The sequence below is a fragment of the Ailuropoda melanoleuca genome, chromosome 5 (genome assembly GCF_002007445.2).
Source record: "Ailuropoda melanoleuca isolate Jingjing chromosome 5, ASM200744v2, whole genome shotgun sequence".
Classification (NCBI taxonomy): Eukaryota; Metazoa; Chordata; class Mammalia; order Carnivora; family Ursidae; genus Ailuropoda; species Ailuropoda melanoleuca.
The window spans coordinates 114,823,798-114,846,264 of record NC_048222.1 but is presented as its reverse complement, the minus strand read 5'-3'; the positions used below and the strand labels follow the sequence as shown (position 1 = coordinate 114,846,264).

The 22,467-nt window shown below is 40.5% G+C and overlaps 1 long non-coding RNA gene across 2 annotated transcripts in view; it reads left to right on the top strand.

Moving 5' to 3' along the window:
- The window catches only part of LOC117802427, a 31,188-nt gene that overhangs the window by 2,505 nt on the left and 6,216 nt on the right, over window positions 1-22,467 (top strand). Inside the window, exons 1-2 of one of the 2 annotated variants that reach the window (XR_004625834.1) lie at window positions 40-580; window positions 5,653-5,707. This is a non-coding gene — a long non-coding RNA (uncharacterized LOC117802427). Of the gene's footprint in view, window positions 1-39; window positions 581-5,652; window positions 5,708-22,467 lie in introns of those variants that run through there. The other variant, XR_004625833.1, reaches the window with a different exon arrangement.

Sequence of the window (22,467 nt, the reverse complement as noted above, 5' to 3'; positions counted from 1 at the left end):
CCCCAGCTGCGGCCGCCCGCACCGAGCCATTGTCGCTCCTCGCTCGGTCAGCGACGGATAAGTAACTCAAGTCCGAGTATTGTTGTTGCGAGAATGCGGGAGTGTATTGGTGCGGGAGTATTTTGGTCCAAGTGCCTAACGAATTCGAAAATGAAAACCCAGCAGTAGCTGCACGCCTCTGGTTTCCCCACTTTCACACAAAGGGGAAACCTTTGAGCAGGGCACTCACGCGCCTTCAAATGCACAAAAGCCAATGACACGGTGCCCTGGACCGTCCGGCGTTTGGAGCGCCTCACTAATGATCTTTCTTACGCACACTTATGCATACAAACGCAAAGTTGTACCTCTATCTATTCCCCCACCACCACACTTCGCCGCCGCCGCCGCATTTTCTTGTATTTGTTTAACAAAGAGCGATGACTGTCCCGGTGCTCGGAGGGACTAATTCTAGTCCTCTCTCGGGCTGCTGCAGCCCCACTCCGATAATATCCAGTATCCACCAGGTTCATCGCTGGGCTCCAGCCTTAGTCTTTTTGCGGCTCCATAACCAGGCATGAGAGAAGAAAAAACACTGAAGAATGTAAGTGGTAGCTGTTCTTTAACGTGCGAACCGTGAAAATAACCTTAGAGTAGGGCTCAAATGTCAGAGGACTGTCAGCGGCATTGATTTGTTCCTGAAGAACCTAAGAATTTAATGATCTCTTTTTTAAAGCTATTAATGTCTTTTTATTTACGGGGGGGGGTACGGGGGTGGAAGTGGGATTCTTCCTTTCCTATCTGGGAAAGCAACTCTGGTGACTCCTTAAGAGATTTTTACTTTTAAACGTAGGGGAAACCTGGATAGCAAATAAGGTTAATCAAAGAGAGCCTCTTAACTCTGAAGTTTTATGGATCCCTTAGTTCTAAAACATGGCGACTCTTGACAGTCTTTTGAACTAAAGAATTCAAACCTTTAATACACAATAAACAGGATACTACAAACATAGCAACCTTTCTAGCAGTATTTCTAATCTCATATTTACTGTAAAATGGGGAACCATTGTACACTTGATATATGTAAAGAATTAATAATACTACTACATTTCCATGACAATAACGTGTCATATTAAGGAGCATGCAAGGACAAAGCCTGATTCCTGTAGTTAGGAACAGATCTCATCTGCTGGCTCAAATCATTCCTGTTTTCAGTTACCATGAGAAGAAATACATCTCTCCTACTGCCAACTGGAAGTAAACTGTAAAGTCCCAGGTGGATAACAAGAGTGAATAACATCACTGTTCCCAATTCTTCCGTGTTCTTTCCATGCATGGAAATTGAATTGTGCATGGAATTGAAATGTGGCTCTGCAGTTCTTCTTAGAGGCAGAAAGTTTCTCCACCCTACTGATGTTGGACTTAGATTATTCCACTTGGTTTTGGCCAAAACAATATGGCATAAGTGACAGTGTAACAGTTCTGAGCCTGTCCTTTTGCATGTTTCTGCTTGCCTCTTTCCCACACCTGCCTTTCACAATGTGAAGAACATGGCCTGTGTAGTCTGCTGGTAAAACAAGAACAAGAGACATGAAGCAGGCCTAGAACCATCCCCAGCTTGGAGCCAGTGACCTGCAGAAAAAAGAAATTGTTATTTTAAGCATTGTGTTTGGTTGTGGTTTGCTACCCAGAACTAGTTTTCCAGTGGCCGGCTGGTAGAATGAAGACGGAGCAATCTGTTCTCTTGGTATTGGCCTTGAAGGTGCCAAATGGATGTCTCTGAGGCATCTCTTTCATAGTGGGTCTTGGAAAGGCACATCCTTTGTGGAAGCCAAGTAAAAAAAACCTAGAAAGTTTGTAGCAAGGCATTCTAAAGACCTCAGATTCAGTAGGAAAGGGATAATGTGGTCAGTGGTCCTAGCTAATGAACATAGACTAAGAGATCTCCAGGTTGTAAATAAATTGCTCTTGCTTCTGGGGTGCCTGGGTGGCTCAGTCAGTTAAGCAACCCACTCTTGATTTCTGTTCAGGTCATGATCTCAGGGTCATGGGATCGAGCTCCTCATTGGGCTCTGTGCGCTGTGCAGACTATCCCTCTGCTCCTCCCCCTCCTCATACTCTCCCTCTCTCTAAAATCAATAATTTTTTTAAAGTTGCTCTTGCTTCTTTTTTTTAATATTATACAATTTATTTTGTAATTATACAAGTGCTTCATTAATGCATTCTCATCAATTTTCAAATAATACAAAACAGACTTTTTAAAAAGCCAAGTCTCCTCCTTTCCTTCTCTATTTCCCTTTCCACTCCTCACTCCGCATACATACAGTCTTTCAACACCTCTACCCTTCCACAGGTAACCATAAATGAGAAATTAGCATTTCAGCTTCCTGATGTTTTTCTGTGCTTTTATATACATACACATGTAATTACGTAGACTAACTATAAATGAAATGGTATAATATGTGTATTAGATAGAATGCTTCTGTACTTCTTTTCTCAGTTTACCCTTTGTTCTCTCTTATTACCTAAGAAAATCTTTTTAAAATTTCTGCCTGTCTTCAGTATGATGGGTTAGCCAAGAGAAGAGGTTTTCCCACTTTTATATCAGAATGCTAAATGGGAAAAGCAGCTGTTAGGGTCAGTTTAGGGGTGAGAGTGATAATCAACATGAGGAACTAAATTCTCCTAGTGCTAGCCAGTAAATCATTTGCCCTTCCGAAACTGGAAATTCTCTTCCTTGGGATAATCCTTGGACACTTTGAGTTAGAGTTGATTAAATAAGGCTATACTCCCTTACAACATTTCAAAGTGAGTAGTCCAAAAGAAGGAAATGCTGTGCTACCTTTTCTGACCTAGCCTCAGGAGTCTCTCCCTCTCTCTCTCTCTCTTTCTCTCTCTCTCTCTCTCTCTCTCACACACACACACACACACACACACGCACGCACGCACGCGCCACTGAGGATTATTGGAAGCTAGCTACCACAAGGGCATTCAGCAGTAGTGAACTTTGAATTACAGACAGTCTTTAAACCTCATTGCAGATGGGCAAATCCCTAGGTTACCAACAACTATGTAGACTTTACAACAACAACATCTGGACAAATCTCTTTTTTTGCTTCTCCTTAAAGAATAAGTGGTTCTGGGGTGCCTGGGTGGGTCAGTTGGTTAAGCGTCTGCCTTCGGCTTGGGTCATGATCTCAGGGTCCTGGGATCAAGTCCCACATCAGTCTCTCCGCTCATCGGGGAGTCAGCGTCTCACTCTCACTCTCACATAAATAAATAAAATCTTAAGAAAAAAAAAAAAGTAGTTCTGGATGCTATTGTCCAGTTACATCCTGGTATTAATCCACCTTATTTAAAAGCCACTATATTATATCCATCCCTTCCACCAGCCCTTTCTGGGCTATTCATAACTCTCCCATAATCTGGTTTTGCAACGGAAACCAGGCTCCAGACTCACGTTTGGTTTAGGTATCATTTTGCCTTGTATTAATCAGAATCTCTTAAACATTATATAGTAAACAAGTTACAAGAGGCTTTCCCCCAGAGAATGTTCAAAACCACTGGGTGGCAAGGCGGGCCGGGCGGGGTGGGAGTGGGAACGAAGGACATGTTAAGTTTCCAGAATCCAATGAAACAATTCTTAGGAATTAAATTTGTACCATCAAATGCAATCAGATAAAATAAGCAGAAAGTACAAAGTTTTGAATATAGAAGGGAAGTTAAATCCTCCCAGAAGAGAAGTTAAATCCTTATGAGTCGCACATGCAGTTTTACCATGTACTGTTAGTAAAATAAGTACTTAAAGTCATTTCATACTTTGAGTTCTTGATATATTTTTAAAGCAGCTTTCTCTTTAAGATAGTGCTTTAGTTGGAAGCATTTTATTTATTCTATCAGCAAATTACTTTTAGCATACATCCTATTGCTTTGTTAAAATATTAGAAGTGTTAAAATGGATTATATTTTATTCTAGTTAGAATTTCTAATATTTTCAATGATAAAACCAATTTTTGTAAGCAGATTTGCCTTCTTGTCTTTATTCTAAAAATTAAAAATCCAAATGAAATGTACATGAGGACATTTTATTAGTGATTTAAGATCATATTAATCTTTAGAGTTTCTGAATAAAATTGGTTTCTTAATAAAATTCAGGATAAATGCCATAGTAGTTAATTAAAATACAAAGACAAATATATTCCATGGGGAAAGTTCTGAAATAAATTTCCATATTTGTGAGCTGACTAGTTTTCAAGGGCATTTAACTCTGTTTCTTCCATGCTACTAAGTTAAAATGATTTAATAGAATTTTTTCTTTCCATTTATTTCCTGGATCACTCTAAAGATTGAAAAGCAAACCAAAAGCTTTGTTTTTTCCACTATTTGCTTGCTTTCTTCTCTGCAATTTTTTTCCTATTGGGCAGCTAACCAGAGTGGGTGGCATTATTTTGCCAATACTAAATAATAATGACAATCATAACAATAATATTGACTACTATTAGTGTACTGCTACGTACTTTGTATTCTTAATCTTATCAGTTTTTACAAGTACCTCCATCTTCAGTTCACATCCAAGGTAAGAAAGGTTAAGCCACTCATTCAAAGTTACACAGTTGACAATAGAGTTGGATATTGAATCCTTCTCCAGACGCTCTTAACCACCAGCACTTCTAAAGTGCAGGTGTGTTTTAACTGCTCATGACCAAACATCAAGGACATAAAATATTGCCCTCTTCTCCAACTTTGACACCAGCCTCACGTCCTATTCCCCCAAATTCACGGCTTGGATGCCACCTTGCAGTTCTACTCACCTCTGCTTGGGTCCTGCTCTACCTAACATAGCAGACCCTGCTGCAGATGATTGTTTCTGGCCGTCTTCCCAATCTCCCTCTCTCCAGACACTCCTTCCTCCCCTGGTTGCCAACATATTTTCTCTCTTCCAGTCCCTGTTTCCTGTTCTTCCTGTCTGTTTCATTGTGTCGAGGAGACCTCCCATATCTGCTGATGACACTGACCACTAAGCAAAAAGAGCGAGAGAAATTAGCGTCAGGATAAGAAGCCAATCAATATGGAGGATGAAAGGGTCATTATAATTAAGAAGAACAATAATTAAAATGTGAATACCGGGCAGACAAAAAAATGGAATACATAGGAAGATGGGGTGAGAGTTTTAAAATACTGTGAATCTAGGGGCGCCTGGGTGGCTCAGTAGGTTAGGTGTCCAGCTCCTGGTTTCAGCTCAGGTCACAATCTCAGGGTTGTGACATCCAGCCCAGCCGCAGGCTCTGCACTCAGCAGGAGTCTGCTTGAGAATCTCTCCCTCCCCCTTTGCCCCTCCCCTGCTCTTGCGGGCTCTCTCTCTCTCAGGGTCTTTCTAAAATAAATGAATAAACCTTTAAAATACCATGAATCTATATGAATGACTGGAAACTCCTATAATGTGAAGGAGAGAGGGAAATAATAATAGTTCTATAGTTAAAGTTCATATTCAAGAGTTCATGATAGGTATAGTAACTGATAATACCTGTACTTACATGTGATCAGAGTCCTAAATACCAACAAAATACTTTTGAAATGTAGCATCATCTCAATAATGTTGATCGAATGTGTTCTTTCTTTTAGTCTTTTATTTGAATCCCTATAACAACCCAATCAGGAAAATACTGTTATCATTTGCAGATTATGACACCGAGGGCACTGAAGAGTAAAGCAACTTTTTCAGGACCGCCAGCAAGTGAGTAGTGGAGCCAGGCAGGAAACCCAAGCAGGCCGGCTCCAGACTCCACGCTCCCAACATTCTGCTCAGCTTCCTCCTCCTCTCCATTGTCCTCTCCAGGATTGAAGGAGAGACCAGGCCGTCTTCTCCCTATCCTGTGCTCTCCTTATGAACAAGCCAATACCTCTGACCCGTGATTTGAAGTAAAAGGGCACTATTCACAATTCAGCAAGCTTAAAAATGTCTTATAGTCTACTAGCAGAGAATTTTCGGAGCCCACCTACTAAGTCTGCATTTTTATTTGGTTACCTGGGTGGAGAAAGAAAATTAATATGTTTTTTAAGCTTTTATTTATTTATTTGACAGAGAAAGAGAGAGAACGCATGAGCAGGGGAAGCAGCAGGCAGAGGGAGAGGGAGAAGCTGACTCTCCGCTGAGCAGAGAGCCCACCAATGTGGGGCTCGATCCCGGGACCCTGAGATTTTGACCTGAGCTGAAGGCAGACACTTAACCAACTGAGCCACTCAGGCGCCCTGAGAAGTAAGCTTCGGCAGATGGAAGAGACAAGGTTGGAATCTCCAACCTTCAACTTTTAGTCTTTTAGATCTGTCAAGAATATTATATATTTACTCTGACCCAATTGTTCTACTGTTAAGAATGCTGAGGCCTAATGGGGCGCCTGGGTGGCACAGCGGTTGAGCGTCTGTCTTCGGCTCAGGGCGTGATCCCGGCGTTATGGGATCGAGCCCCACATCAGGCTCCTCCGCTATGAGCCTGCTTCTTCCTCTCCCACTCTCCCTGCTTGTGTTCCCTCTCTCGCTGGCTGTCTCTATCTCTGTCGAATAAATAAATAAAATCTTAAAAAAAAAAAAAAAAAAAAAAGAATGCTGAGGCCTAAAAATAAGTGACTTGCTTTTGTTAAGGCAGACAAGCAGAGTTGGAATTTGAATCCAGCTTTTCTTATTTTTACAAGCTCCCTTTTTGAGGTCAGGGAGGTGAAAGTTGGGGAAGAGGAAGGTCTTTAGAAATGTTGACACCCTTGAGCCTAATGGGGGAAGTTTAGCAATAACAGCCTCCCTCTCGCTGACTAGGTGGGGCAGGGCAGGAAAGGGAGGGACAGAGTAAGGAGATGGGGGGCAAGAAGCCAGGGGTAGAATGACAGAGACAGGCTTGGATCTGATGAGGCAGAGAGAGTTGGGAAATTAAGGAGCCAAGGCAAATGTCAGGAAAGAGCTAAAATTGGTTAGGCAAACTGTGAACTCAAATGTAGGCAGTTATCTACTTTACAATTGTGTCTATAGCTGGCCATACCCATATGTGCAAAATTATTTTGCTTTTCATTTTTCCTCAAGATGTACTGTATATTTTTATAAAGTGGTTTACATCTATTATAAGCCAGTTTGGGTGTTTTTCCAACACTTATATGGTGGAAAACTTCATCATTCTTATATTGTTCTTTTGAAATTTCGATCTTTAATATTTTTTATTTACCATTAACCCAAAGAGCCCTTTAATCACTCACGTAGTACTTGTTGAATTAGGCAGGAACTAGATATCCTGAACTTACAAATGACAGGGGCTGAGAAGAGCAAGGGACAAATTTGTATTGAAGCAACTTTACACATCTGGTTATCAGACCAAATGAGTAGCACTGAGTCTTTTTGAGTGTAAAATTTTTAAATGGCAACAGCAGGTGCTTTTGTAAGTGGTCTAGATAACTTGAAAGGAGATTAATGAATAGTTCACAGGACCATGGTGCATGTGATTGACTTTGTGAAACCCTCTCCCCACAAAAATAAAAAACTGGGATCCTATTTTCCAGTAGCAGGTTTTTGGGGTGGGATAAATAAATGAGGTACAGGAAAGAAAAAGTAAGATAAGAAAACAAGAGTCTTTTGTGCACTCCAGGTATACTGATTGTTTCTATTCTTAGAGCAAAACATTTCAAAGATCTAATGCAAGAGGGGTGCCTGGCTGGCATTAACTCTTGATCTCCGGTGTTGTAAGTTTGAGCCTCCCGTTGGGTGTAGAGATTACATAAAAATAAAATTTCGTAAAAAGAAAAAGAAATAGAAGGAAGGAAGGAAGGAAAGAAAGAAAGAAAGAAAGAAAGAAAGAAAGAAAGAAAGAAAGAAAGAGAAAAAGAAAGAAAGAAAAAGAAAGAAAGAAAGAAGAAAGAAAGAAAGAAAGAAAGAAAGAAAGAAAGAAAGAAAGAAAGAAAAAGAAAGAAAAAGAAAAACACAAAGTAAATCCAGGGCCTAAGGTAGAGAAAGAAAGAAAGAAAGAAAGAAAGAAAGAAAGAAAGAAAGAAAGAAAGAAAGAGAGAAAGAAAGAAAGAAAGAAAGAAAGAAAGAAAAGAAAGAAAGAAAGAAAGAAAAGAAAGAAAGAAAGAAAGAAAGAAAGAAAGAAAGAAAGAAAGAAAAAGAAAGAAAGAAAGAAAGAAAAAAGAAACAAAGTATGGTAAATCCAGGGCCTAAGGTCATTCAGTATGCTACGTAACAATCAGTTCATGTTTGGGGTCCCTAGTGGCTCAGTTGACAGAGCATGTGATTCTTGATCTTAGGGTTGTGAGTTCAAGCCCCATGTTGAGTGTAGAGATTACTTAAATAACTAACCTTAAAAAAAAAAAAAAAAAGACTTCATGTTTGTTTTTTTAAATGTTAGAAGTTACAAAATTCACATCAATCTGAAATGATTATTATGAGGTTAGTGTATGAAAAATCTTCTTGATGAGCCATAAAGAGATGAAATGTTTTTTTAAAAATATTCTCACAGTTGAGCTTTGAAATGTTATAAAGGAATATGGCCTCACTTAATCAAATATAATTCAAAGCCTCCAAGAATTAGCACAAGAAAGTGAATTTCCAGATTGGGAGGGGCAACAGATTTACCCACTACCACTCTGAGAATTTAGTCTTCCCTGGGACCCTCACTTTGATGATCAGTTCCAGTCCTATACTGAGCCATAAAGGCTGTGCCTCCCAATTAACATTTTTGTTGGCATCCCGTTAGCTGTGAAGCACACTAGTTTTCCATCCGTTCTTCTATACTCTCATTCTTACTCAGGACCCCTGTAGTTCAACATCAAGGGTATGTCTTTGGGGTTTGACCTGCTCAGAGCCAACCCCATTCTCTGATAACCAGGCCTTGGTCCTGTCCCCAAGCAGCCACGCAATGCCATGTGACGTTGCTCTCTTTGGCTAAAATTGAATGATTGAACCAGCAAGGTGTACCTCATCTAAACTGGGCCTATCAATTTGTTCTTTCAGTTATTTGAATTGGGCTCAGTCATTAAGTGCCTGCCTTCGGCTCAGGTCATGATCCCGGAGTCCCAGGAGTCTCTCTCTCAAATAAATAAATTAAATATTTAAAAAAAAAAAAAAGGAATTTGAATTGGGACCAACAGACCATCTACTGTCTCTTAATGTGTCTGGAAGCTTGTGTATATGAATGTTGGTAGTTGTGGGAGAGCCATACTCTACCATATGAAAACTAAGAACAGGGAAAGCTAAGCCTGTGGCTCAGCCACAAGCAGAAGCAGACAACAGAAAGCAATGCAGAAGTGTGTGGGTTCCTGGTAGCCTTCTGGATCCAGTCCATTCCAGTGGCTGAGGGTGAATCCAATTTTTGTAGGACCTAATGCTTATATAATTTGGGAGCCCCCTTTGAAGAAAAAAATAGAAAATTACGATTACAAAATTAGGTGTGAATATGCATACTTATTTAGAATAAAATCACAAAAAATGACATTTTCTAAAAAAATTTTTTTTTAAAGATTTTATCTACTTATTTGTCAGAGCAAGAGAGAGAACACAAGCAGGGGGAGTGGCAGGCAGAGCAGACAGAGGGAGACCGCAGGCTCCCCACCAAGCAAGGAGCCCAGATGTGGGACTGGATTCCAGGACCCTGGGATCATGACCTGAACTGAAGGCAGATGCTTAAGTGACTGACCCACCCAGGCATCCCCAAAAATGACATTTTCAAAAGCTGATCAATATCTCAAATATTATAAAATCCAGAAGAATGAAATATACGATACTATTTTTATTAATCAACTGCCTGACATGCCTCTAAAGTAATTTTATTACATTCACTAGCTACATATTCTTTCATTGCTTCTCCATGTGATGAATTTGCAAATATTATTTTCTATAGAAAGAACACAAAGATAATTAAATTTTTTGTCTAGCTTAGAATATTAACATTGCCTTTTTAAAAAAATTTTTTAAAGATTTTATTTATTTGAGGGGCGCCTGGGTGGCACAGCGGTTAAGCGTCTGCCTTCGGCTCAGGGCGTGATCCCAGCGTTGCGAGATCGAGCCCCACATCAGGCTCTTCCACTATGAGCCTCTCCCACTCCCCCTGCTTGTGTTCCCTCTCTCGCTGGCTGTCTCTATCTCTATCAAATAAATAAATAAATAAATCTTTAAAAAAAAAAATTGTATTTATTTGAGAGGGAGCGGAGTGAAAGAGATTGTGAGCACGAGTGGGGGGGAGGGGCAGAGGAAAAGGCAGACTCCCCACTGAGCCGGGAGCCCAACATGGGGTTCCATCCCAGGACCCAGAGATCATGACCTGAGCTGAAGACAGCTGCTTAATCCACTGAGCTACCTAGGCACCCCGGAAAGTGTGTTTAAATGCTGCAACTAAAGATTAGAAATGGTTCATCTAAATCATGAACCTAAAAAAACAACCAAACCAGCCCATGTAAGTGTTGCAAAATACTGAAGCAGTCTACAACTTCGGGTACTGTTGAGGCAGCTGTCCCCATTCCCAACCCTCTCCCAACAGAAAAAATAGCCAGTAGTGGCTGGGACAGACTCCAGAAATAAGTGAATGGAGAGAAATGATCTTAACCAACTGTGGTTAAAATGTCTCACTTTTACAAAGTTTACAGAAACACTTAACCCACCGTGAGTATATTGACGGGGCCCATCCCAGGTTCTCCACAGCAGTCAGTTTAAGAAGCCTCGAACTTAAAGCTTATTAACCTGAGACCCAGCTGCCCACCTGCCCCAGGGTTTTCTGAATCGTCTCAGTTCTGTTATAAAATACTCTCCTTCTTGGCTTAAGCTACATTAAGTTGGTTCCCATTTTTTGCAAACCGAAGTGTCTCATACAAGACTCTATTATACTGTTAATATTTTCCCCAGATTACTACATTAGACTTGTAACAAGCATGCTTTTTTTTTTTTTAGGTAAGATCTACACCCAACATGGGACTCAAACTCACAACCCCAAGATCAAGAGTTCCATGTTCCTGTAAGCCAGCCAGGCGTCCCTCTAATTGGTGTACCTAGTGCTGTTTCTAATTCCAATTGGCTTCATACATCCTTGCCAGATTAATCTTCCTAAAGCATAGCTCTGATGATGTCATTACTCAGAATCTCTGAGTACAGACTCCCCAGCTTGGAGCTAGAAGTGATGGGGTTCAGGACACATTGCCCCAAAATTTGGCACCTTGGCATATTACATATTTTTTTGGCGTGTTAAATATTTTAAGCTGAAGGAGTCTGATAAAATGGCAGAAGCGGAAAGGTCACTCTGACCTCCTACCCCCTGCCCCATAAAACCCTCTGTGAGAAGCGCCCTCTCTATACCCAGAGGAAAGGAGCACCCTTATCCCTGAAGACAAAGGAACAAATTTGTTATTTGCTATTTTATATTAAAAATCTTTTTTAAAAAAGGATTAAATGAGAAGTTTTTATAACAGTAACTTTACAGAGTAAGTACTCTGTAAATGTTGGCTATTATTATTATTTCACTAATATGTCCTCCCTATGCACGTTTTCTGGGGATAGGGACGCCATCTTACACAATTTTACATCCTTACAGTGACTCCAATAGTGCCTGGTACACATGAGTCACTCAAAAAATAGTTGAAAATCAGATAATGTTTCCCTCCTTTAAAATATTGAATCACATCGATTTTTTTTTCTTTTAAAGAAATCATTTCGAAGCATCAGGGCACTGAAATCATTTTTTCGTTTGTTTGTTTGTTTGTTTGTTTTTTGTTTAAGTAATCTCAGTGCTCAATGTGGGCCTCAAACTCACGACCCTGAGATCACGAGTCACATGCTCTACCGACTGAACCACCCAGGCGTCCTGAATTATATTGGTTTTAATTTTTACAAGCTTTTATAAAAAAATAAAACAAACGTATATTCATGAAAACCTGAATGACTTTCCTACCCTCTTAAGCTGTCTTTACCATTTTCTGCAAAATTCTTCCTTGCAAGAAGTCTCCCAGGTGGCACGAATAGCTTCCTGAGTAAGGAGTTATTCAGGCACCAGAGTTGGACTGTAAATTACTTGGGGATAAATGTTGACTTTGGCTTCTCTGGGTTTTCCTAAGGACATTTGCGCTATAGAAACTGATATTTAAAGCTGGTAATTCATGATCTGTGGTTTCCCAACTGAGCAGGCAGGCGCCCCCTTTTTGTATCTTTTACATAAAAATAATAATACCAACTGACCCCCACTCCCAATTTGATGACAAATAGAGTAATAAACACAACGCTTAGAAAGTTAATAGGACTACAGTCTATTAGTTAAAAGACCCCGCTGTCAGAGATGACATTTTTCTCCTCTTTCACAGCTCACATCTTTCAAAGGGACCACATGGAGAGATAGAGAAAAGGAGACCCTCAAACAGCATCATCACTGAAACAATCTTGCCAATCAATGGGATGACCGAGGTGTGAGACAGATAGAGCTTTGTTAACCCAAGTAGGCGTCAAATGCTCCTCTTTCTTAGTTTAACAAATGGAGAAATCTTATTCTTCTAGCAACTGGTGTGATCGTTTCTCTTAGGAATGAGATGTATCTTTGGGAAAGTTCCGTGTTCAGCCCGCAGAAAAGCTGAGATTTAAGTGTGAAGAGCTATTCATCAAAAGGAGAATAAGGGGAGGAATTTGTTGATTGCACTGAAGAGGTGGGGGATGGAGTTGGAGCCATAGAGATGATGGACAGTTAGCTGTGCCTGTGAGAGGCATTCATTCAGCAATGCCACAAATCCTTGGCAGAATTATTAACCTCACAAAGTACTTGGTGGGTATGGAATTCCAGTGCAAAACAGTGAAGAGCATGCTTCTAACATTCATTTAACCTAAGGTCCAGGGAGCCCCAAGGAAGTAAGCCTTAAGGAATTCACAGAAATCTAAAAGCAGATTCCGGGCTCTCACAGTCCATAAAATAAATGAGCGCTGGGACCAAGTTTTCCTAAATCTCTGAAGCATGGGAGTCCCCAGTCCTATTTGCTCTACATTATTAGTAGTATTAGGATGAGGGTAGCTTATTTTCAAAATTATGAATAATTAAACAAAATGAGGGGAGATAAGAAATAAACATTTTAAGTGCTTTTTTTTTTTTTTTAAGATTTTATTTATTTATTTTGACAGAGAGAGACAGCAAGAGAGGGGACACAAGCCAGGGGAGTGTGAGAGGAAGAAGCAGGCTTCCCGCCAAACAGGGAGCCTGATGCAGGGCTCAATCCCAGGACCCTGGGATCATGACCTGAGCTGAAGGCAGACACTAAACGGCTGAGCCACCCAGGCGCCCCTATTTTAAGTACTTTTAACACAAACAGTAGAGCATTTTGCCTACAAAACCAAGGAGATCACTTTCACTATTAGAGCAGAAATAAATTATAAGAAACTTCCTTGCTATACTAACAACTTGGAGCAAAATGTGAGAAAAGTACTTTAAAAACAGAGATTTCTCTACTTTAGTGTGGCACCTACCCTTATCCTGCCTAGAAATTAAAAGCCCTCAAACAGAAATAAAAATTAATTTTTTAAGAATAAAGTTGGCTTTGAGGTGCCTGGGTGATGCAGTTGGTTAAGCGTCAGACCCTTGATTTCTGCTCAGGTCGTGATCTCAGGGTCGTGAACTCAGGGTTGTGAGATCAGAGCTCGGTGTTGGCTCCAGGCTCAGCACCGAGTTGGCTTGAGACTTTCTCTCCCTCTCTCTCTGCCCCTCCATTCCTGCATACGCTCTTTCTCTCAAATAAATAAATCTTAAAAAAAAGAAAAAAATTGGCCTTTTTTCTCACTGTAAAAGCAACATCTTTTTTTTTTTTAAGATTTTATTTATTTATTCGACAGAGAGAGAGACAGGCAGTGAGAGAGGGAACATAAGCAAGGGGAGTGGGAGAGGAAGAAGCAGGCTCCCAGCAGAGGAGCCCGATGCGGGGCTTGATCCCAGAACGCCGGAATCATGCCCTGAGCCGAAGACAGACGCTTAACAACTGAGCCACCCAGGCGCCCCCATGTAGAAGCAACATCTGACCATTTTGGAAAAGTTTTAAAACTTGAGAGAGTAAATCCATGCCATTTTAAAAAATATTTATTTTGGGGCGCCTGGGTGGCTCAGTCAGTTAAGTGTCTACCTGGGGCTCAGGTTGCAATCTCAGATCCTAGAATCAAGCCCTGCGTCAGGCTGTCTGTTCATCAGGGAGTCTGCTTCTCCTTCTCACTCTCTCTCTGTGCGCTTTCTCTCTCAAATAAATAAATAAAATCTTTAAAAATATAAATAAAATGTAATATAATTTGTTTTATTTTTATAGTAATCTCTACACTCAATCTGGAGCTCGAACTCACAACCCAAGATCAAGGGTCACATGCACCACTGACTGAGACAGCCAAGCAACCACATGCCTTTTTAAATTATAAAGTAAACTGATCTCTAGCTTCCCCTAAATGCAAAGATCAGTCCCAGTAGTATCCCTATAGTAAATAGCATATGATGAGAGTGAATTAGTGGTGAAAGTTGTAGAACTGTCATTGTATCTTTGGGATAAAAGATAAAAGGAGAAAGAACTTTGGGTTTTACCCATTGAATCATCAGGACTCTTGATGGCACATGACAATGTGAAAATTAATAATGAGAAAACTCACAGGTGCCTGGCTGACTCAGTCAGAAGAGTTTGTGGCTCTTGATCTCAGGTTCATGAGTTCAAGCCCCCTGTTGGGTGTAGAGATTACTAAAAAAATAAATAAATAAACTTTGGGGGGCGGGGAGAGAAACTTCACTAAAATGGAGTTGGGAGTAGGGGGAGCTCCCCCATCCTACCATTCCTAGTCAATTGCAGACCCAACAGGAAAAGATGGTTTCCTTACAACTTACAAATAAGCAATAAATCTGAATGTCCTTGATACCCCTAAATAAAAAATAAGATAAACATTCCTTTCAAAGGAATGTTCAAAAGAGGGAAAATGGAAGAAGCAATACACAGAGCACAGGCCACTTCCTCCTGGAGAGGGATAGCAAGTCTTTTGTTGTCTCAGAGCATTGATTCTTGGAGGGAGCTTTGTAGAGGGCCCCACCAAGTCTCTCTATGTCTACATGTCTTAGCTGAATGGTAGAATTATGAATTTATAGATAGGGTGCAACTGATACAGTTTTCATGTGATGACTTTTGGAGCCCCAAATTTTTTAGAAGCTGCTTGGACATAACTGAACCCAGTAGCATTTAAATTAAATGGAGGTTAGACAAAGAAAGAAAGATGCCACGCATACAGATGTCAAACCATTACCTTGATTACCCTGTACCCTTTACTAATGGCTTTCTTTTTCTTTTTTTCTTTTTCTTTTTCTTTTTCTTTTTCTTTTTCTTTTTCAAAAGAAGCTCTACACCCAGCATGGGGCTTGATCTCACAATCCCGAGATCAAGAGTGGTATGCAACTGAGGCGGCCAGGTGCCCCCACCCTGGACGCTTTAAACTTATACGATGTTACGTGTCAGGTATAGTTCAATAAGAGTGGAAGAAATGAAATAAAAAATAAATTTAAAAAGAAAAAAGGAATAACGGAAAGACCTAAGCAAGAGAACATGTACTTGGTATCTTTCACAATAGACATTTACACCTTATTATTGTATTGTGTTCAGGATTTTAGGCCTCTATGATTTGATTAGAAGGTAAAGAAACTCCTAAGGATATCCTTCTCTTTATTGAGAAGAATATTTAGAATATTATAAGAAATACTATAATTTCCTTATTTTTATGAAGTAATAAATATATTAGTAATATGAATATTGACAAAGAAAGTAAATCCATGAAATGGCCAGTATCTAAAGAACAACTTGAAAAAAAAGACATGTACATATGGCATCAAAGACAAGCAAATGAACAGTACAGTAAATTATTTGGTTCTAGACTGACCCTTTTAGTATTTAGATCTAAGTTCAGTGGGTCCATTTGAAGCCAGCTGAGGTAATGCTGACCATATTTAACCCAGATATCCCTGCTGTGGGGCAACTATGGGAGAAGAGTCTGATACTGAGCCGACCTTCATGTGCGCCCAAACTGAAGGATTGGGGTGGGGAGGGTGGAGTGGGGGGGAACCAACTACCAAAGTATCCTCAGTGAACATGCATGCTAAATAATTCCTTCTTTTACTTCAGTGTTCTAGGTTCAATGGATTCATAAAAATGTAGTCATCTGCATAGCGTATCACAAAGTACAAAATTTATTATAGATGTTTCAAAAATATAAGTTTTATGACAGTTCAGTTCATACAACTAAGAAAATACAAAAGTTAAGTTTTTTCAAATAAGAGTTAATACCACATCATTCACATACAATTCTGTCAATTTTGAATGTAAAACTATTGTTTAAATAAAAAATAGAATGGAATTTACAAAGAAATGATTATTTGAGGGGTGCCTGGGTGGCTCAGTGTCTGCCTTCAGCTCAGGTCATGATCCTGGAGAACTGGGATCAAGCCCCACCTCCGGCTCCCTGCTCAGCAGGGAGTCTGCCCTTCCACCACCCTGCCTTGTGTTGTCTCTCTCTCCCTCGCTCACTCTCTTTCTCAAAAAAAAACCCAAAAAAACAAACAAACAAAAAACCTAAAAAAAAAAAGTTAAGGTAAACTGTTTATTTAAAAATGGTTAAGATGGTAAATTTTATATTATATGCATTTACTACAATTAAAACAACTGAAAAAAAAAGTTAAGGTGGAATTGGACTTACAGATGGCCGTGCGTCTTAGATACATCATTAAATTTGCTACTTAACTGATTAATTGCATATTTTTTCATGACCAAAAATTAATATGTTCCAGACCTGCACTGTCTGATATGGTAGTCACTAGCCACATGTGGCTTCTGAGCACTTTTGTTGTGGTTTGTCCAAATTGACATGTGGTGTAAATAGAAAATACTCCAGATTTCAAAGACCTAGTAACACTCCCCCTCCAAAAAAGGTAAAATAGCTCAGTAATAATTTTTTTATTGATAACATGGTGATGATAATATTTTGGATATATTGAGTTAAATAAACTATATCAAAATTAATTTCACCTTTTTAACTTTTTTTACAATGTGGATATTAAAACAGTGAAAATTATACACATAGCTGGCACTCTGTTTTCCGTGAACAGTGCTGCTCTGCACAGACTTCCTGACAGCAGGAAGAGCTTAGCCCTTGTCTGCACATCCTGGGGAAAGGGAGGTGAGGAACAGTGTGGGCAGTTCTCCCAGAAAAGGAAAACCTCAAATCTAAAAATCAAGACATTATTCTAACAATGGGACACTGAAATATTTGTTGAACTGTATAAGCCTAAAATCTGTTCGGAGTCATCATTTTAAGAAGTTTTACTTTATAGGCTTAAACAGAAAAGCTAAATTCTCTGACAATCTACCCACAACATTTGAAAAGGAATTTTCCAACGTAGATAAAAACAGTGAACTATAGTATTTTTCCTTCTAGAATAGAATTTTACAGAATTTACTGCAAGATTTCCATGTTAAAAGAAATTGAAATAGAACTAGGTGGCAGGGGCACCTGGGTGGCTCAGTTGGTTAAGCGTCTGCCTTTGGCTCAGGTCATGATCCCAGGGTCCTGGGATTGAGTCCCGCATCCGGCTCCCTGCTCAGCTGAGAGCCTACCTCTCCCTCTGCCTGCCACTCTTCCTGCTTGTGCTTTCTCTCTGTCAAATAAGTAAGTAAAATCTTAAAAAACAGGGGCGCCTGGGTGGCACAGCGGTTGGGCGTCTGCCTTCGGCTCAGGGTGTGATCCCGGCGTTATGGGATCGAGCCCCCACATCGGGCTCCTCTGCTTTGGGCCTGCTTCTTCCTCTCCCACTCCCCCTTTGTGTTCCCTCTCTCGCTGGCTGTCTCTATCTCTGTCGAATAAATAAATAAAATCTTTAAAAAAAAAATCTTAAAAAACAAAAACAAAACAACAACAAAAAACCCCAACTGGGTGGCAGTAAGACCAAAATAATTTGTTTCATGGCAGTCTAGCCTTTGTATGTTAGAAAACGAACACACAGACAGGATCTTTTTGACAACTTGTTTCCTTTGGGTACACATAGCGTTGAGCGTCAGTGAGCAGTCTACCTCGTCAGTCCTCTCAAGTCAACCTCTTCTTCAGAGCATCACTCACAAAATCTTTTCAAACCCCATCCCTTGTTCCAAATCCCAGTTGTTTTCCAGCATGAAAGAGAACTCACACGAATATTCCCTTTCTGACTTGCAGTTGTCGTTGAGTTTGATTATGAATCCCTATCATTCAAGTGTCCCTCCATCCTTCTGCTCTCCCTCCCTTCTAGCGCCCCCCCTTCCCCCCACGCCCGCCTTCCTGTGGAGAGCGGTGTTTGCAGCTCTCAGATTGAGTGCCCTCTTCTGTTTAAAACTTTCAGTGTGCATCCAGGCAATTTGCCTCGTTCTCAAGCAGCCTGAAAAAGCCTGAAACTGTTGGGAGGAGCAAGCCTAGTAGGTTCGTCTGCAGGTTGAAAATTGTGTAAATGGAAGCTTCTAAGAAATGTGGGAACAACCAAAGGGGTTCAAAAGGACGGTGTTTTCATTGTCTCAAGAGCAATATGTCTGAAATTAGATTCGTCTCACTTTCTTTTTCCGAAACTATGCCCAATATTTTTGGATTCGCGATATTTCTGATTTCGTGACTATCAACACACTTTTAAAAATCAACAAAACCAAGATTGCTTGCTTGCTTTGCTTGCTTGATAGGATGGGTAGGAACCTGGTGTTGCAAGAAAGAAAGTTAGCTCTAAAAATTGCTTCAGCCGGCCACTCATACTTCAGCAGATTGTGTAAAACAAGCTACAGGAACCAGGATATGTATTCACAGCAGCGATCTTAGCTAAAATGACTTCCCTTCTTTTTGGTATATCTAGTATTTATACTTCCCCAAAGAGATATTTTATGTGAGTCAGTTTATCACCGTTTATTGGGGAGTCTCATCCTGGGGCAAAATGCTAGCCAGACACCCTTAGAGGCAGCTGGTCTACCTCACGCCCTTATGGCGTTGCCTTCAGCTTGGGCTCCAGTCCTCAAGCCAATCTGCCAAGAGGAAGAGCACAACAGGCCTCGTTTCACCTTAGTGCACACCCTAGGGCAGACGAGCTCAGACAGGAAGCAACCATTCAGCCTCTTAACTTTGGACAGAGCTCCTAGCATATAATCTATGCCTAATAGAATATATTTTGCTATATATATTGCCATATATATATATAAACTTGAGTTACATATCTCCTCCATTCTTTCCCTTAGCCCATTCATTCATTTATTCATTTATTCACCCATTTATTTGTACTGTCACCCAACAAAAATATATCAAGTCCTCTGGTGTCTAGTGCCTTCATTGCCCCGTCCCACCCACCCTCTCGAAGGCCCTCAGGATACCCTGTGCAGGTAGTAGTCATGCTCCAGACCTAGTCAAGCTGCCTTTTTTTTTTTTTTTAAGATTTTATTTACTTATTTGACAGAGAAAGCAAGAGAGAGAGAGCGCGTGCGCACAAGCAGGGACAGTAGCAGAGGGAGAGGGAGAAGCAGGCTCCCCAAGGAGCAGGGAGCCCACTGATGTGGGGCTCGGTGCCAGGACCCTGGGATCATGTCCAGAGCCAAAGACAGATGCTCAACCAACTGAGCCATCCAGACGCCCTCAAAATGCTTCTTCATATCAAAAATCAATGTTTCAATCCTTCAGATATCTGCTATTTTCAATGAGTTATTTAGCACATTAATGAATGTGAAAAGATGGTGTTAACTGGTGTTAATAGGGTCTTTTGAGTAAATTATTTGCTCATAAAATAAGGCCCTTCTGAAGACAATGCTTTCACCCAAAGGAGCAGGACCACATAACTTGCTACATAATTTGTGGGGCCCAGTGCAAAATGAAAATCCAGGCCTTCTTGTTAAAAATGATTAAGAATTTCATTACAACATCAGCAGAACATTATACCAAGCACAGGGCCCTTCTAAGTGTAAGGACCTCTGTATCTGCACACTCATGAAACCAGCTCTACAAAGCAGTGATGTCAAGCTGGAATTTGAAGCAACAGAACAGGCCATTAGGGAAGATGATTTAGATAGACAGTCCTTCGAATTATACCATGTAGGCAAATGTGTTGAAACAACTTATAAAACTGTATTTACTGGGGTAGAGAAAAGAGTAAATTTCTCTGGAGGTCACTAGGATGTAGGAAGAAAGAGCAGTCAAACAATAATAGAAATAATAGAGAGGTTAAACAATGTGCCCAAGGTCACATATTCAGTAAGATTTGAGTCAAGACTGAAAAATTCCTGTTCACCCTTGTCTACCTCTCTGGCAGTATAGCATCCACAAAGCTTGGAAACTTAAGTAAAGTAGCATATTTAGTTAGTTCAGTTTGACGTTTGAACCCATTGCTTTAAATGTACCTGAAAAGGTATCTAAAGGTTGAAAACAATATATTTGGCATATTTTTTTGAAAATGTAACTAACATACTGTTTAAAAATAAATTTGTCTTGGGACGCCTGGGTGGCTCGGTTGGTGAAGCGCCTGCCTTTGTCTCACGTCATGATCCCAGGACAGGTCATGATCCCAGGGTTCTGGGATTGAGTCCCGCTTGGAGCTCCTTGCTTAACAGGGAGCCTGCTTCTCCCGCTCCCTCTGCTGCTCCCCCTGCTTGTGCACGTGCTCTCTCTCTCTGACAAATAAATTAAAAAAATCTTTAAATTTACCTCAGTGGACGCAGTTGTTCAACATTGTGAGTACATTTCATGCCAATGAACTGTACATCTAAAAATGGTTAAAATGGTATATTGTGTTATGTATGTTTTAGCACTATAAACGTCTTTAAAGTTTTGGTACCTGTGTAAGTCTGTTTGTGTCACCATAACAAAATACTACAGATGGAGTAGCTTAAACAACAGAACATTCTGGAAGTTTGAAGTCCATAGTCAAAGTGGCAGCAAATTTGGTTTCTGATGAGAGCTCTCTTCCTGGCTTGTTAAATAGCCACCTTTCTCCCTGTGTCCTCAGATGGCCTTTCTTTTGTGCACGTGTGGAGAGAGAGAGAAAGAGTTGTGGTGCCTCTTCCTCTTCTGATAAGGAAACCAGCCTTACTGGACAGAATAGGGCCCCACCCTTAGGACCTCATTTAACTTTCCTAAAGGTCCTATCTCCAAGTATAGTCACATTGGGGTTAAGGCATCAAAATATAAATTGGGGGGGGGACACAATTCAGTCCATTGCAATACCTTTTGTCGACATGTCTTTCAGATAGATTGCACAAATGTATACTCCTATGCCCTGTGTTTGCAAAGGCCTACCCTGTGTTCTCCCCAAGAGTTTCACATTTACAAATGCTGACTATTTTGAAAATGGATCTTTTGGACCTTCAGAGTGGGACAAATGTTCATCATTGCACAAACAGGAGGTTCAACTAAGGGACTTGGGTCAGGACATACGTTTCATTATTAAATGCTTCTGACTCTCAGATCCACTTTCTTGCTGTGAGCTCCATACCACCTACAAACCTTGATGCATCCTTGGGTCTCGGAGGCACCCCCAGCTCATAATGTGGAAAATCTCACATGGGCACTTACAGACTCTGCTAAACCCTGACAGAAGCAGTGCCTAGGTGCAAGGTTCAGAAAAGATGGGAATGAATTCCTGAGAAGGAACTAAAAAGTATTCTGGTAGATGAATTGGGTGAAATATTGAAAGAATGTGAAGGGAGGGGTCATCCTGAGCAATGGGATTGAGAAGAATTCTTTGATATTAAGTTCCACAGCCGGAGGGTACAGGGTACGTATTAGATCACAGCTGCTTTTCTAATCCCTCGTGGCAGCTGAGCCTTCAAGAGTCCTTTTTTTAATTCAAATTGATCAGGGAAATGATGACCCTTTCTCTGTGTGGATCTCCTTGCCTGACAGGAGTAGGCCGTCTAGTCCTACCTTCTGGATGAGAGAATGCAATAGACTTTTCTGTGTATACTGAAGTCCTACTACAGACCGCAGAAGCCCAGCTGCTTTCAGGAGAGGAGAAAGGGCAGCTGCTAGTTCTTTGCCCACTTCCTCTCACTCCCTAGGTACAGTGATCTCAGACGTCTTTCCTAGAGGACAGAGTCCCCATGGAAACAGCAGAGCAAAAGTAGTTGGCATTTATTTTATTGTTTACGTTTAAGAGCAGCTTTTCTGCTTTTATTTTTTTTTAAATAATATATGTCCCTTTTAACACATTCAAACACAGGAACGTGTAAAGTACAGCATAAAAAGTCATCTAGAGATTTTTTTTTAAAGATTTTTTTCTTTTTAAGTAAACTCTGTACCCAACATGGAACTCACACCCACAACCCCGGCATGAAGAGTCCCATGCTCTACCGACTGAGCCAGCCAGGCGCCCCTCACCTAGAGACTTACGGAGACAACCAATGTCATAATTATAGATGTAGAAACTAATTTTATGTAAATAAGCTCGTACATGTAATTCTTGACCTATTTTATTCAACCCTGAGCATGAAATCTTTTTGAGTCAGTAAATAG